At 52.6% G+C, this 12,746-nt stretch overlaps 1 protein-coding gene and 1 long non-coding RNA gene across 2 annotated transcripts in view; both read right to left on the bottom strand.

The window, feature by feature from the left end:
- LOC127918226 (transmembrane protein 245-like) overlaps window positions 1-12,746 on the bottom strand; it is a 52,469-nt gene that overhangs the window by 10,644 nt on the left and 29,079 nt on the right.
- LOC127918229 (uncharacterized) lies at window positions 374-2,108 on the bottom strand. The gene is made up of 3 exons (XR_008099516.1): window positions 685-2,108; window positions 586-651; window positions 374-496 (listed from the first exon to the last, which is right to left on the bottom strand). It is a non-coding gene; the product is annotated as an uncharacterized LOC127918229 (long non-coding RNA).

Below are 12,746 nucleotides of genomic sequence, written 5' to 3'. Positions count from 1 at the left end.
AGGGTGGTGTGATGTCTATGAGGAGCCAGGGGGTTATCACCACAGGGTGGTGTGATGTCTATGAGGAGCCAGGGGGTTATCACCACAGGGTGGTGTGATGTCTATGAGGAGCCAGGGGTTATCACCACAGGGTGGTGTGATGTCTATGAGGGGTAGGGGGTTATCACCACAGGGTGGTGTGATGTCTATGAGGAGCCTGGGGGTTATCACCACAGGGTGGTGTGATGTCTATGAGGAGCCAGGGGGTTATCACCACAGGGTGGTGTGATGCCTATGAGAGGCCCAGTCCACTGCTCACCTAGTTAACCCCCAGGCCCAGTCCACTGCTCACCTAGTTAACCCCCAGGCCCAGTCCACTGCTCACCTAGTTAACCCCCAGGCCCAGTCCACTGCTCACCTAGTTAACCCCCAGGCCCAGTCCACTGCTCACCTTGTTAACCCCCAGGCCCAGTCCACTGCTCACCTAGTTAACCCCCAGGCCCAGTCCACTGCTCACCTAGTTAACCCCCAGGCCCAGTCCACTGCCAACCCCCAGGCCCAGTCCACTGCTCACCTAGTTAACCCCAGGCCCAGTCCACTGCTCACCTAGTTAACCCCCAGGCCCAGTCCACTGCTCACCTCGTTAACCCCCAGGCCCAGTCCACTGCTCACCTTGTTAACCCCCAGGCCCAGTCCACTGCTCACCTAGTTAACCCCCAGGCCCAGTCCACTGCTCACCTAGTTAACCCCCAGGCCCAGTCCACTGCTCAACTAGTTAACCCCCAGGCCCAGTCCACTGCTCACCTAGTTAACCCCCAGGCCCAGTCCACCGCTCTGTCAGAGCTGAGTGCCTTTGAGCCGTCTGTACCATGAAGAGATTAATGTTGGGTAAATAAAGCAGTTCTGGCTGGATGACAATCTATTCAACCTCCAATGCCTCCAAGCCACCAACCAGCAAGACCTCAACTCAACACATCTTTGCACAGCAATATCTCCTCTCCCACTCACCAGAATCCATGCAGCATTCACTGAGCCTGTCTCCTCCGTCTACAACTCCATCAGTCTCAGCAAGACACACATCATTGGTCAACAACTCACCCCACAGCAAGAACAGCCCACCTTTCCCAGTGTTTCCCGCCAAATAGAAAAAGTAACCAGCCAGAAAAAGTAGCCAGCGATGTTGCACAGCGCGTTCAGCCAATGGTGATGGAAAAAAATAGTTTATTAAGACTATTAAAGAGAGAGAAGGAGGGAAATGACAACTTTTCAGCCTGAATGAAGGACGTTTTATGTGCGAGCCAGTCCACAGGGGAAACCAGTGTATGTATTACTGGGAATGCAAATCAATCAGACAGTCGTGCAGATCTAGCGCCCACTAAGTAAATAGCCTACTATGCACCACCACTCCGCGTGCCTGCCTAAGTAAATAGCCTACTATGCGCCACCACTCCGCGTGGCTGCCTAAGTAAATAGCCTACTATGCGCCACCACTCCGCGTGCCTGCCTAAGTAAATAGCCTACTATGCGCCACCACTCCGCGTGGCTGCCTAATTAAATATCCTACTATGCGCCACCACTCCACGTGGCTGCCTAATTAAATATCCTACTATGCGCCACCACTCCGCGTGGCTGCCTAATTAAATATCCTACTATGCGCCACCACTCCACGTGGCTGGCTAAGTAAATAGCCTACTATGCGCCACCACTCCGCGTGGCTGCCTAATTAAATATCCTACTATGCGCCACCACTCCGCGTGGCTGCCTAATTAAATATCCTACTATGCGCCACCACTCCGCGTGGCTGCCTAAGTAAATAGCCTACTATGCACCACCACTCCGCGTGGCTGGCTAAGTAAATAGCCTACTATGCGCCACCACTCCATGTGGCTGGATATGTAAATAGCCTACTATGCGCCACCACTCCATGTGGCTGGATATGTAAATAGCCTACTATGCGCCACCACTCCAAGTGCCTGCCTAAGTAAATAGCCTACTATGCGCCACCACTCCGCGTGGCTGCCTAAGTAAATAGCCTACTATGCGCCACCACTCCGCGTGCCTGCCTAAGTAAATAGCCTACTATGCGCCACCACTCCGCGTGGCTGCCTAATTAAATATCCTACTATGCGCCACCACTCCATGTGGCTGGATATGTAAATAGCCTACTATGCGCCACCACTCCATGTGGCTGGATATGTAAATAGCCTACTATGCGCCACCACTCCAAGTGCCTGCCTAAGTAAATAGCCTACTATGCGCCACCACTCCGCGTGGCTGCCTAATTAAATATCCTACTATGCGCCACCACTCCACAAGGCTGGCTAAGTAAATAGCCTACTATGCGCCACCACTCCGTGTGGCTGCCTAATTAAATATCCTACTATGCGCCACCACTCCACGTGGCTGCCTAATTAAATATCCTACTATGCGCCACCACTCCGCGTGGCTGCCTAATAAATATCCTACTAAACCACTCCGCCTGCTATACTATGCGCCACCACTCCATGTGGCTGGATATGTAAATAGCCTACTATGCGCCACCACTCCATGTGGCTGCCTATGTAAATAGCCTACTATGCGCCACCACTCCATGTGGCTGCCTACTCCATGTGGCTGCCTAAAAATAGCCTATGCGCCACCACTCCGCGTGGCTGGCTAAGTAAATAGCCTACTATGCGCCACCACTCCACGTGGCTGCCTAATTAAATAGCCTACTATGCGCCACCACTCCGCGTGCCTGCCTAAGTAAATAGCCTACTATGCGCCACCACTCCGCGTGGCTGCCTAATTAAATAGCCTACTATGCGCCACCACTCCACGTGGCTGCCTAATTAAATATCCTACTATGCGCCACCACTCCGCGTGGCTGCCTAATTAAATATCCTACTATGCGCCACCACTCCACGTGGCTGGCTAAGTAAATAGCCTACTATGCGCCACCACTCCGTGGCTGCCTATGTAAATATCTGCGCCACCATGTGGCTGCCTAATAAATATCTATGCGCCACCACTCCGCGTGGCTGCCTAAGTAAATAGCCTACTATGCGCCACCACTCCGCGTGGCTGGCTAAGTAAATAGCCTACTATGCGCCACCACTCCATGTGGCTGGATATGTAAATAGCCTACTATGCGCCACCACTCCATGTGGCTGGATATGTAAATAGCCTACTATGCGCCACCACTCCATGTGGCTGCCTAAGTAAATAGCCTACTATGCGCCACCACTCCACGTGGCTGGCTAAGTAAATAGCCTACTATGCGCCACCACTCCACGTGGCTGCCTAAGTAAATAGCCTACTATGCGCCACCACTCCATGTGGCTGCCTAATTAAATATCCTACTATGCTGCCACCACCACTCCACGTGGCTGCCTAATTAAATATCCTACTATGCGCCACCACTCCATGCGTGGCTGCCTAAGTAAATAGCCTACTATGCGCCACCACTCCACGTGGCTGGCTAAGTAAATAGCCTACTATGCGCCACCACTCCGCGTGGCTGCCTAATTAAATATCCTACTATGCGCCACCACTCCGCGTGGCTGCCTAAGTAAATAGCCTACTATGCGCCACCACTCCACGTGGCTGCCTAAGTAAATAGCCTACTATGCACCACCACTCCGCGTGGCTGGATATGTAAATAGCCTACTATGCGCCACCACTCCATGTGGCTGCCTATGTAAATAGCCTACTATGCGCCACCACTCCGCGTGGCTGGATATGTAAATAGCCTACTATGCGCCACCACTCCGCGTGGCTGCCTAAGTAAATAGCCTACTATGCGCCACCACTCCATGTGGCTGCCTAAGTAAATAGCCTACTATGCGCCACCACTCCGCGTGGCTGGCTAAGTAAATAGCCTACTATGCGCCACCACTCCGCGTGGCTGCCTAATTAAATATCCTACTATGCGCCACCACTCCGCGTGGCTGGCTGGCTAATAAATAGCCTACTATGCGCCACCACTCCGCGTGGCTGCGTGGCTGCTAAGTAAATAGCCTACTATGCGCCACCACTCCACCTAAGTAAATAGCCTACTATGCGCCACCACTCCGCGTGGCTGGCTAAGTAAATAGCCTACTATGCGCCACCACTCCATGTGGCTGGATATGTAAATAGCCTACTATGCGCCACCACTCCATGTGGCTGCCTATGTAAATAGCCTACTATGCGCCACCACTCCACGTGCCTGCCTAAGTAAATAGCCTACTATGCGCCACCACTCCGCGTGGCTGCCTAAGTAAATAGCCTACTATGCGCCACCACTCCGCGTGCCTGCCTAAGTAAATAGCCTACTATGCGCCACCACTCCGCGTGGCTGCCTAATTAAATATCCTACTATGCGCCACCACTCCACGTGGCTGCCTAATTAAATATCCTACTATGCGCCACCACTCCGCGTGGCTGCCTAATTAAATATCCTACTATGCGCCACCACTCCGCGTGGCTGCCTAATTAAATATCCTACTATGCGCCACCACTCCGCGTGGCTGGATATGTAAATAGCCTACTATGCGCCACCACTCCATGTGGCTGGATATGTAAATAGCCTACTATGTGCCACCACTCCATGTGGCTGCCTATGTAAATAGCCTACTATGCGCCACCACTCCGCGTGGCTGGCTAAGTAAATAGCCTACTATGCGCCACCACTCCGCGTGGCTGCCTAAGTAAATAGCCTACTATGCGCCACCACTCCGCGTGGCTGCCTAAGTAAATAGCCTACTATGCGCCACCACTCCGCGTGGCTGCCTAATTAAATATCCTACTATGCGCCACCACTCCACGTGGCTGCCTAATTAAATATCCTACTATGCGCCACCACTCCGCGTGGCTGCCTAATTAAATATCCTACTATGCGCCACCACTCCACGTGGCTGGCTAAGTAAATAGCCTACTATGCGCCACCACTCCATGTGGCTGCCTAATTAAATATCCTACTATGCGCCACCACTCCACGTGGCTGCCTAAGTAAATATCCTACTATGCGCCACCACTCCACTCCGCGTGGCTGCCTAAGTAAATAGCCTACTATGCGCCACCACTCCGCGTGGCTGGCTAAGTAAATAGCCTACTATGCGCCACCACTCCGTGTGGCTGGATATGTAAATAGCCTACTATGCGCCACCACTCCATGTGGCTGGATATGTAAATAGCCTACTATGCGCCACCACTCCGCGTGGCTGGCTAAGTAAATAGCCTACTATGCGCCACCACTCCACGTGGCTGGCTAAGTAAATAGCCTACTATGCGCCACCACTCCACGTGGCTGCCTAAGTAAATAGCCTACTATGCGCCACCACTCCGCGTGGCTGCCTAAGTAAATAGCCTACTATGCGCCACCACTCCACGTGGCTGGCCTAAGTAAATAGCCTACTATGCGCCACCACTCCGCGTGGCTGCCTAATTAAATAACTATGCGCCACCACTCCACGTGGCTGCCTAAAAATATCCTACTATGCGCCACCACTCCGCGTGGCTGGCTAAGTAAATAGCCTACTATGCGCCACCACTCCGCGTGGCTGGCTAAGTAAATAGCCTACTATGCGCCACCACTCCATGTGGCTGGCTATGTAAATAGCCTACTATGCGCCACCACTCCATGTGGCTGGCCTGTGCTATGCGCCACCACTCCACGTGGCTGGCTAAGTAAATAGCCTACTATGCGCCACCACTCCGCGTGGCTGCCTAAGTAAATAGCCTACTATGCGCCACCACTCCACGTGGCTGGCTAAGTAAATAGCCTACTATGCGCCACCACTCCACGTGGCTGCCTAATTAAATATCCTACTATGCGCCACCACTCCACGTGGCTGCCTAATAAATATCCTACTATGCGCCACCACTCCACGTGGCTGCCTAATTAAATATCCTACTATGCGCCACCACTCCACGTGGCTGGCTAATTAAATAGCCTACTATGCGCCACCACTCCACGTGGCTGGATATGTAAATAGCCTACTATGCGCCACCACTCCATGTGGCTGGCTATGTAAATAGCCTACTATGCTACCACTCCATGTGGCTGCACTATGCGCCACCACTCCACGTGGCTGCCTAAGTAAATAGCCTACTATGCGCCACCACTCCACGTGGCTGCCTAAGTAAATAGCCTACTATGCGCCACCACTCCACGTGGCTGCCTAAATAGCCTACTATGCGCCACCACTCCGTGGCTGCCTAAAAATATCCTACTATGCGCCACCACTCCACGTGGCTGGCTAAGTAAATAGCCTACTATGCGCCACCACTCCGCGTGGCTGCCTAATTAAATATCCTACTATGCGCCACCACTCCACGTGGCTGCCTAATTAAATATCCTACTATGCGCCACCACTCCGCGTGGCTGGATATGTAAATAGCCTACTATGCGCCACCACTCCATGTGGCTGGATATGTAAATAGCCTACTATGTGCCACCACTCCATGTGGCTGCCTATGTAAATAGCCTACTATGCGCCACCACTCCGCGTGGCTGGCTAAGTAAATAGCCTACTATGCGCCACCACTCCACGTGGCTGCCTAATTAAATAACCTACTATGCGCCACCACTCCACGTGGCTGCCTAAGTAAATAGCCTACTATACACCACCACTCCGCGTGGCTGCCTAAGTAAATAGCCTACTATGCACCACCACTCCGCGTGGCTGGCTAAGTAAATAGCCTACTATGCGCCACCACTCCATGTGGCTGGATATGTAAATAGCCTACTATGCGCCACCACTCCATGTGGCTGGATATATAAATAGCCTACTATACACCACCACTCCGCGTGCCTGCCTAAGTAAATAGCCTACTATGCGCCACCACTCCGCGTGGCTGCCTAAGTAAATAGCCTACTATGCGCCACCACTCCGCGTGGCTGCCTAAGTAAATAGCCTACTATGCGCCACCACTCCGCGTGGCTGCCTAAGTAAATAGCCTACTATGCGCCACCACTCCGCGTGGCTGCCTAAGTAAATAGCCTACTATGCGCCACCACTCCGCGTGGCTGCCTAAGTAAATAGCCTACTATGCGCCACCACTCCAATGTAAATAGCCTACTATGCGCCACCACTCCATGTGGCTGCCTATGTAAATAGCCTACTATGCGCCACCACTCCGCGTGGCTGGCTAAGTAAATAGCCTACTATGCGCCACCACTCCACGTGGCTGGCTAAGTAAATAGCCTACTATGCGCCACCACTCTGCCTAAGTAAATAGCCTACTATGCGTGGCTGGATAAGTAAATAGCCTACTATGCGCCACCACTCCGCGTGGCTGCCTAAGTAAATAGCCTACTATGCGCCACCACTCCACGTGGCTGGATATGTAAATAGCCCACCACTCCACGTGGCTGGATACTATGCGCCACCACTCCATGTGGCGTGGCTGGCCACCACTCCATGTAAAATAGCCTACTATGCGCCACCACTCCGCGTGGCTGGCTAAGTAAATAGCCTACTATGCGCCACCACTCCACGTGGCTGGCTAAGTAAATAGCCTACTATGCGCCACCACTCCACGTGGCTGCCTAAGTAAATAGCCTACTATGCGCCACCACTCCACGTGGCTGCCTAAGTAAATAGCCTACTATGCGCCACCACTCCACGTGGCTGGCTAAGTAAATAGCCTACTATGCGCCACCACTCCGCGTGGCTGGCTAAGTAAATAGCCTACTATGCGCCACCACTCCGCGTGGCTGGCTAAGTAAATAGCCTACTATGCGCCACCACTCCGCGTGGCTGCCTAAGTAAATAGCCTACTATGCGCCACCACTCCACGTGGCTGCCTAATTAAATAGCCTACTATGCGCCACCACTCCGCGTGGCTGCCTAAGTAAATAGCCTACTATGCGCCACCACTCCGTGTGGCTGGCTAAGTAAATAGCCTACTATGCGCCACCACTCCATGTGGCTGGCTATGTAAATAGCCTACTATGCGCCACCACTCCATGTGGCTGGATATGTAAATAGCCTACTATGCGCCACCACTCCACTGTATGTAAATAGCCTGCCTAAGTAAATAGCCTACTATGCGCCACCACTCCGCGTGGCTGCCTAAGTAAATAGCCTACTATGCGCCACCACTCCACGTGGCTGGCTAAGTAAATAGCCTACTATGCGCCACCACTCCGCGTGGCTGCCTAATTAAATATCCTACGCCACCACTCCACGTGGCTGCCTAATTAAATAGCCTACTATGCGCCACCACTCCACGTGGCTGGCTAAGTAAATAGCCTACTATGCGCCACCACTCCGTGGCTGGCTAAGTAAATAGCCTACTATGCGCCACCACTCCACGTGGCTGGCTAAATAAATAACCTACTATGCGCCACCACTCCGCGTGGCTGCCTAAGTAAATAGCCTACTATGCGCCACCACTCCGTGTGGCTGGCTAAGTAAATAGCCTACTATGCGCCACCACTCCATGTGGCTGGATATGTAAATAGCCTACTATGCGCCACCACTCCGCGTGTCTGGCTAAGTAAATAGCCTACTATGCGCCACCACTCCACGTGGCTGCCTAAGTAAATAGCCTACTATGCGCCACCACTCCGCGTGGCTGGCTAAGTAAATAGCCTACTATGCGCCACCACTCCACGTGGCTGCCTAAGTAAATAGCCTACTATGCGCCACCACTCCACGTGGCTGCCTAAGTAAATAGCCTACTATGCGCCACCACTCCACGTGGCTGCCTAATTAAATAGCCTACTATGCGCCACCACTCCACGTGGCTGCCTAATTAAATAGCCTACTATGCGCCACCACTCCACGTGGCTGGCTAAGTAAATAGCCTACTATGCGCCACCACTCCACGTGGCTGCCTAAGTAAATAGCCTACTATGCGCCACCACTCCACGTGGCTGGCTAAGTAAATAGCCTACTATGCGCCACCACTCCACGTGGCTGGATATGTAAATAGCCTACTATGCGCCACCACTCCATGTGGCTGGCTAAGTAAATAGCCTACTATGCGCCACCACTCCACGTGCTGCCTAAGTAAATAGCCTACTATGCGCCACCACTCCACGTGGCTGGCTAAGTAAATAGCCTACTATGCGCCACCACTCCACGTGGCTGGCTAAAGTAAATAGCCTACTATGCGCCACCACTCCACGTGGCTGCCTAATTAAATAGCCTACTATGCGCCACCACTCCACGTGGCTGCCTAATTAAATATCCTACTATGCGCCACCACTCCACGTGGCTGCCTAATTAAATATCCTACTATGCGCCACCACTCCACGTGGCTGCCTAATTAAATATCCTACTATGCGCCACCACTCGCCACCACTCCGCGTGGCTGGATAATGTAAATAGCCTACTATGCGCCACCACTCCACGTGGCTGGCCTACTATGTGCCACCACTCCATGTGGCTGCCTAAGTAAATAGCCTACTATGCGCCACCACTCCCACGTGGCTGGCTAAGTAAATAGCCTACTATGCGCCACCACTCCGCGTGGCTGCCTAATTAAATAGCCTACTATGCGCCACCACTCCGCGTGGCTGCCTAAGTAAATAGCCTACTATGCGCCACCACTCCACGTGGCTGGCTAATTAAATATCCTACTATGCGCCACCACTCCACGTGGCTGGCTAATTAAATAGCCTACTATGCGCCACCACTCCACGTGGCTGGCTAATTAAATAGCCTACTATGCGCCACCACTCCACGTGGCTGGCTAAGTAAATAGCCTACTATGCGCCACCACTCCACGTGGCTGGCTAATTAAATAGCCTACTATGCGCCACCACTCCACGTGGCTGCAATTAAATATCCTACTATGCGCCACCACTCCACGTGGCTGGCTAAGTAAATAGCCTACTATGCGCCACCACTCCACGTGGCTGGCTAATTAAATAGCCTACTATGCGCCACCACTCCATGTGGCTGGATATGTAAATAGCCTACTATGCGCCACCACTCCATGTGGCTGGATATGTAAATAGCCTACTATGCGCCACCACTCCAAGTGCCTGCCTAAGTAAATAGCCTACTATGCGCCACCACTCCGTGTGGCTGCCTAAGTAAATAGCCTACTATGCGCCACCACTCCGCGTGCCTGCCTAAGTAAATAGCCTACTATGCCCCACCACTCCGCGTGGCTGCCTAATTAAATATCCTACTATGCGCCACCACTCCACGTGGCTGCCTAATTAAATATCCTACTATGCGCCACCACTCCGCGTGGCTGGATATGTAAATAGCCTACTATGCGCCACCACTCCATGTGGCTGGATATGTAAATAGCCTACTATGTGCCACCACTCCATGTGGCTGCCTATGTAAATAGCCTACTATGCGCCACCACTCCGCGTGGCTGGCTAAGTAAATAGCCTACTATGCGCCACCACTCCACGTGGCTGCCTAATATGCGCCACCACTAATAAATAACCTACTATGCGCCACCACTCCACGTGGCTGGCTAAGTAAATAGCCTACTATGCCACCACTCCACGTGGCTGGCTAAGTAAATAGCCTACTATGCGCCACCACTCCACGTGGCTGCCTAATTAAATAGCCTACTATGCGCCACCACTCCACGTGGCTGGCTAATTAAATAGCCTACTATGCGCCACCACTCCACGTGGCTGGCTAATTAAATAGCCTACTATGCGCCACCACTCCACGTGGCTGCTAATTAAATAGCCTACTATGCGCCACCACTCCACGTGGCTGGCCTACTATGCGCACCACCACTCCGCGTGGCTGGCTAAGTAAATAGCCTACTATGCGCCACCACTCCACGTGGCTGGCTAAGTAAATAGCCTACTATGCGCCACCACTCCACGTGGCTGGCTAAGTAAATAGCCTACTATGCGCCACCACTCCACGTGGCTGGCTAAGTAAATAGCCTACTATGCGCCACCACTCCGCGTGGCTGGCTAAGTAAATAGCCTACTATAAATAGCGCCACCACTCCACGTGGCTGGCTAAGTAAATAGCCTACTATGCGCCACCACTCCGCGTGGCTGGCTAATTAAATAGCCTACTATGCGCCACCACTCCACGTGGCTGCCTAATTAAATATCCTACTATGCGCCACCACTCCACGTGGCTGCTGGCGCCACCACTCCGCGTGGCTGGCTAATTAAATAGCCTACTATGCGCCACCACTCCACGTGGCTGGCTAATTAAATAGCCTACTATGCGCCACCACTCCACGTGGCTGGCTAAGTAAATAGCCTACTATGCGCCACCACTCCACGTGGCTGGCTAATGTAAATAGCCTACTATGCGCCACCACTCCACGTGGCTGGCTAAGTAAATAGCCACTATGCGCCACGTGGCTGGCTAAGTAAATAGCCTACTATGCGCCACCACTCCACGTGGCTGGCTAAGTAAATAGCCTACTATGCTGCCACCACCACTCCACGTGGCTGGCTAAGTAAATAGCCTACTATGCGCCACCACTCCACGAGGCTGGCTAAGTAAATAGCCTACTATGCGCCACCACTCCACGTGGCTGTCTAATTAAATATCCTACTATGCACCACCACTCCACGAGGCTGGCTAAGTAAATAGCCTACTATGCGCCACCACTCCACGTGGCTGTCTAATTAAATATCCTACTATGCACCACCACTCCACGAGGCTGGCTAAGTAAATAGCCTACTATGCGCCACCACTCCACGTGGCTGGCTAAGTAAATAGCCTACTATGCGCCACCACTCCACGTGGCTGGCTAAATAGTAAATAGCCTACTATGCGCCACCACTCCACGTGGCTGGCTAAGTAAATAGCCTACTATGCGCCACCACTCCACGTGGCTGGCTAAGTAAATAGCCTACTATGCGCCACCACTCCACGTGGCTGGCTAAGTAAATAGCCTACTATGCGCCACCACTCCACGTGGCTGGCTAAGTAAATAGCCTACTATGCGCCACCACTCCACGTGGCTGGCTAAGTAAATAGCCTACTATGCGCCACCACTCCACGTGGCTGGCTAAGTAAATAGCCTACTATGCGCCACCACTCCACGTGGCTGCCTAATTAAATATCCTACTATGCGCCACCACTCCACGTGGCTGCCTAATTAAATAGCCTACTATGCGCCACCACTCCACGTGGCTGCCTAAGTAAATAGCCTACTATGCGCCACCACTCCACGTGGCTGGCTATGTAAATAGCCTACTATGCGCCACCACTCCACGTGGCTGCCTATGTAAATAGCCTACTATGCGCCACCACTCCGCGTGGCTGGCTAAGTAAATAGCCTACTATGCGCCACCACTCCACGTGGCTGGCTAAGTAAATAGCCTACTATGCGCCACCACTCCACGTGGCTGGCTAAGTAAATAGCCTACTATGCGCCACCACTCCGCGTGGCTGGCTAAGTAAATAGCCTACTATGCGCCACCACTCCACGTGGCTGGCTAAGTAAATAGCCTACTATGCGCCACCACTCCATGTGGCTGGATAAGTAAATAGCCTACTATGCGCCACCACTCCACGTGGCTGGCTATGTAAATAGCCTACTATGCGCCACCACTCCACGTGGCTGCCTAAGTAAATAGCCTACTATGCGCCACCACTCCACGTGGCTGCTAAGTAAATAGCCTACTATGCGCCACCACTCCACGTGGCTGGCTAAGTAAATAGCCTACTATGCGCCACCACTCCACGTGGCTGGCCTAATTAAATAGCCTACTATGCGCCACCACTCCACGTGGCTGCCTAAGTAAATAGCCTACTATGCGCCACCACTCCACGTGGCTGCCTAAGTAAATAGCCTACTATGCGCCACCACTCCACGTGGCTGCCTAAGTAAATAGCCTACTA

The sequence above is a fragment of the Oncorhynchus keta genome, unplaced genomic scaffold, assembly GCF_023373465.1.
Source record: "Oncorhynchus keta strain PuntledgeMale-10-30-2019 unplaced genomic scaffold, Oket_V2 Un_contig_13818_pilon_pilon, whole genome shotgun sequence".
Lineage (NCBI taxonomy): Eukaryota > Metazoa > Chordata > Actinopteri > Salmoniformes > Salmonidae > Oncorhynchus > Oncorhynchus keta.
This window is presented reverse-complemented; position numbering and strand designations above follow the sequence as displayed.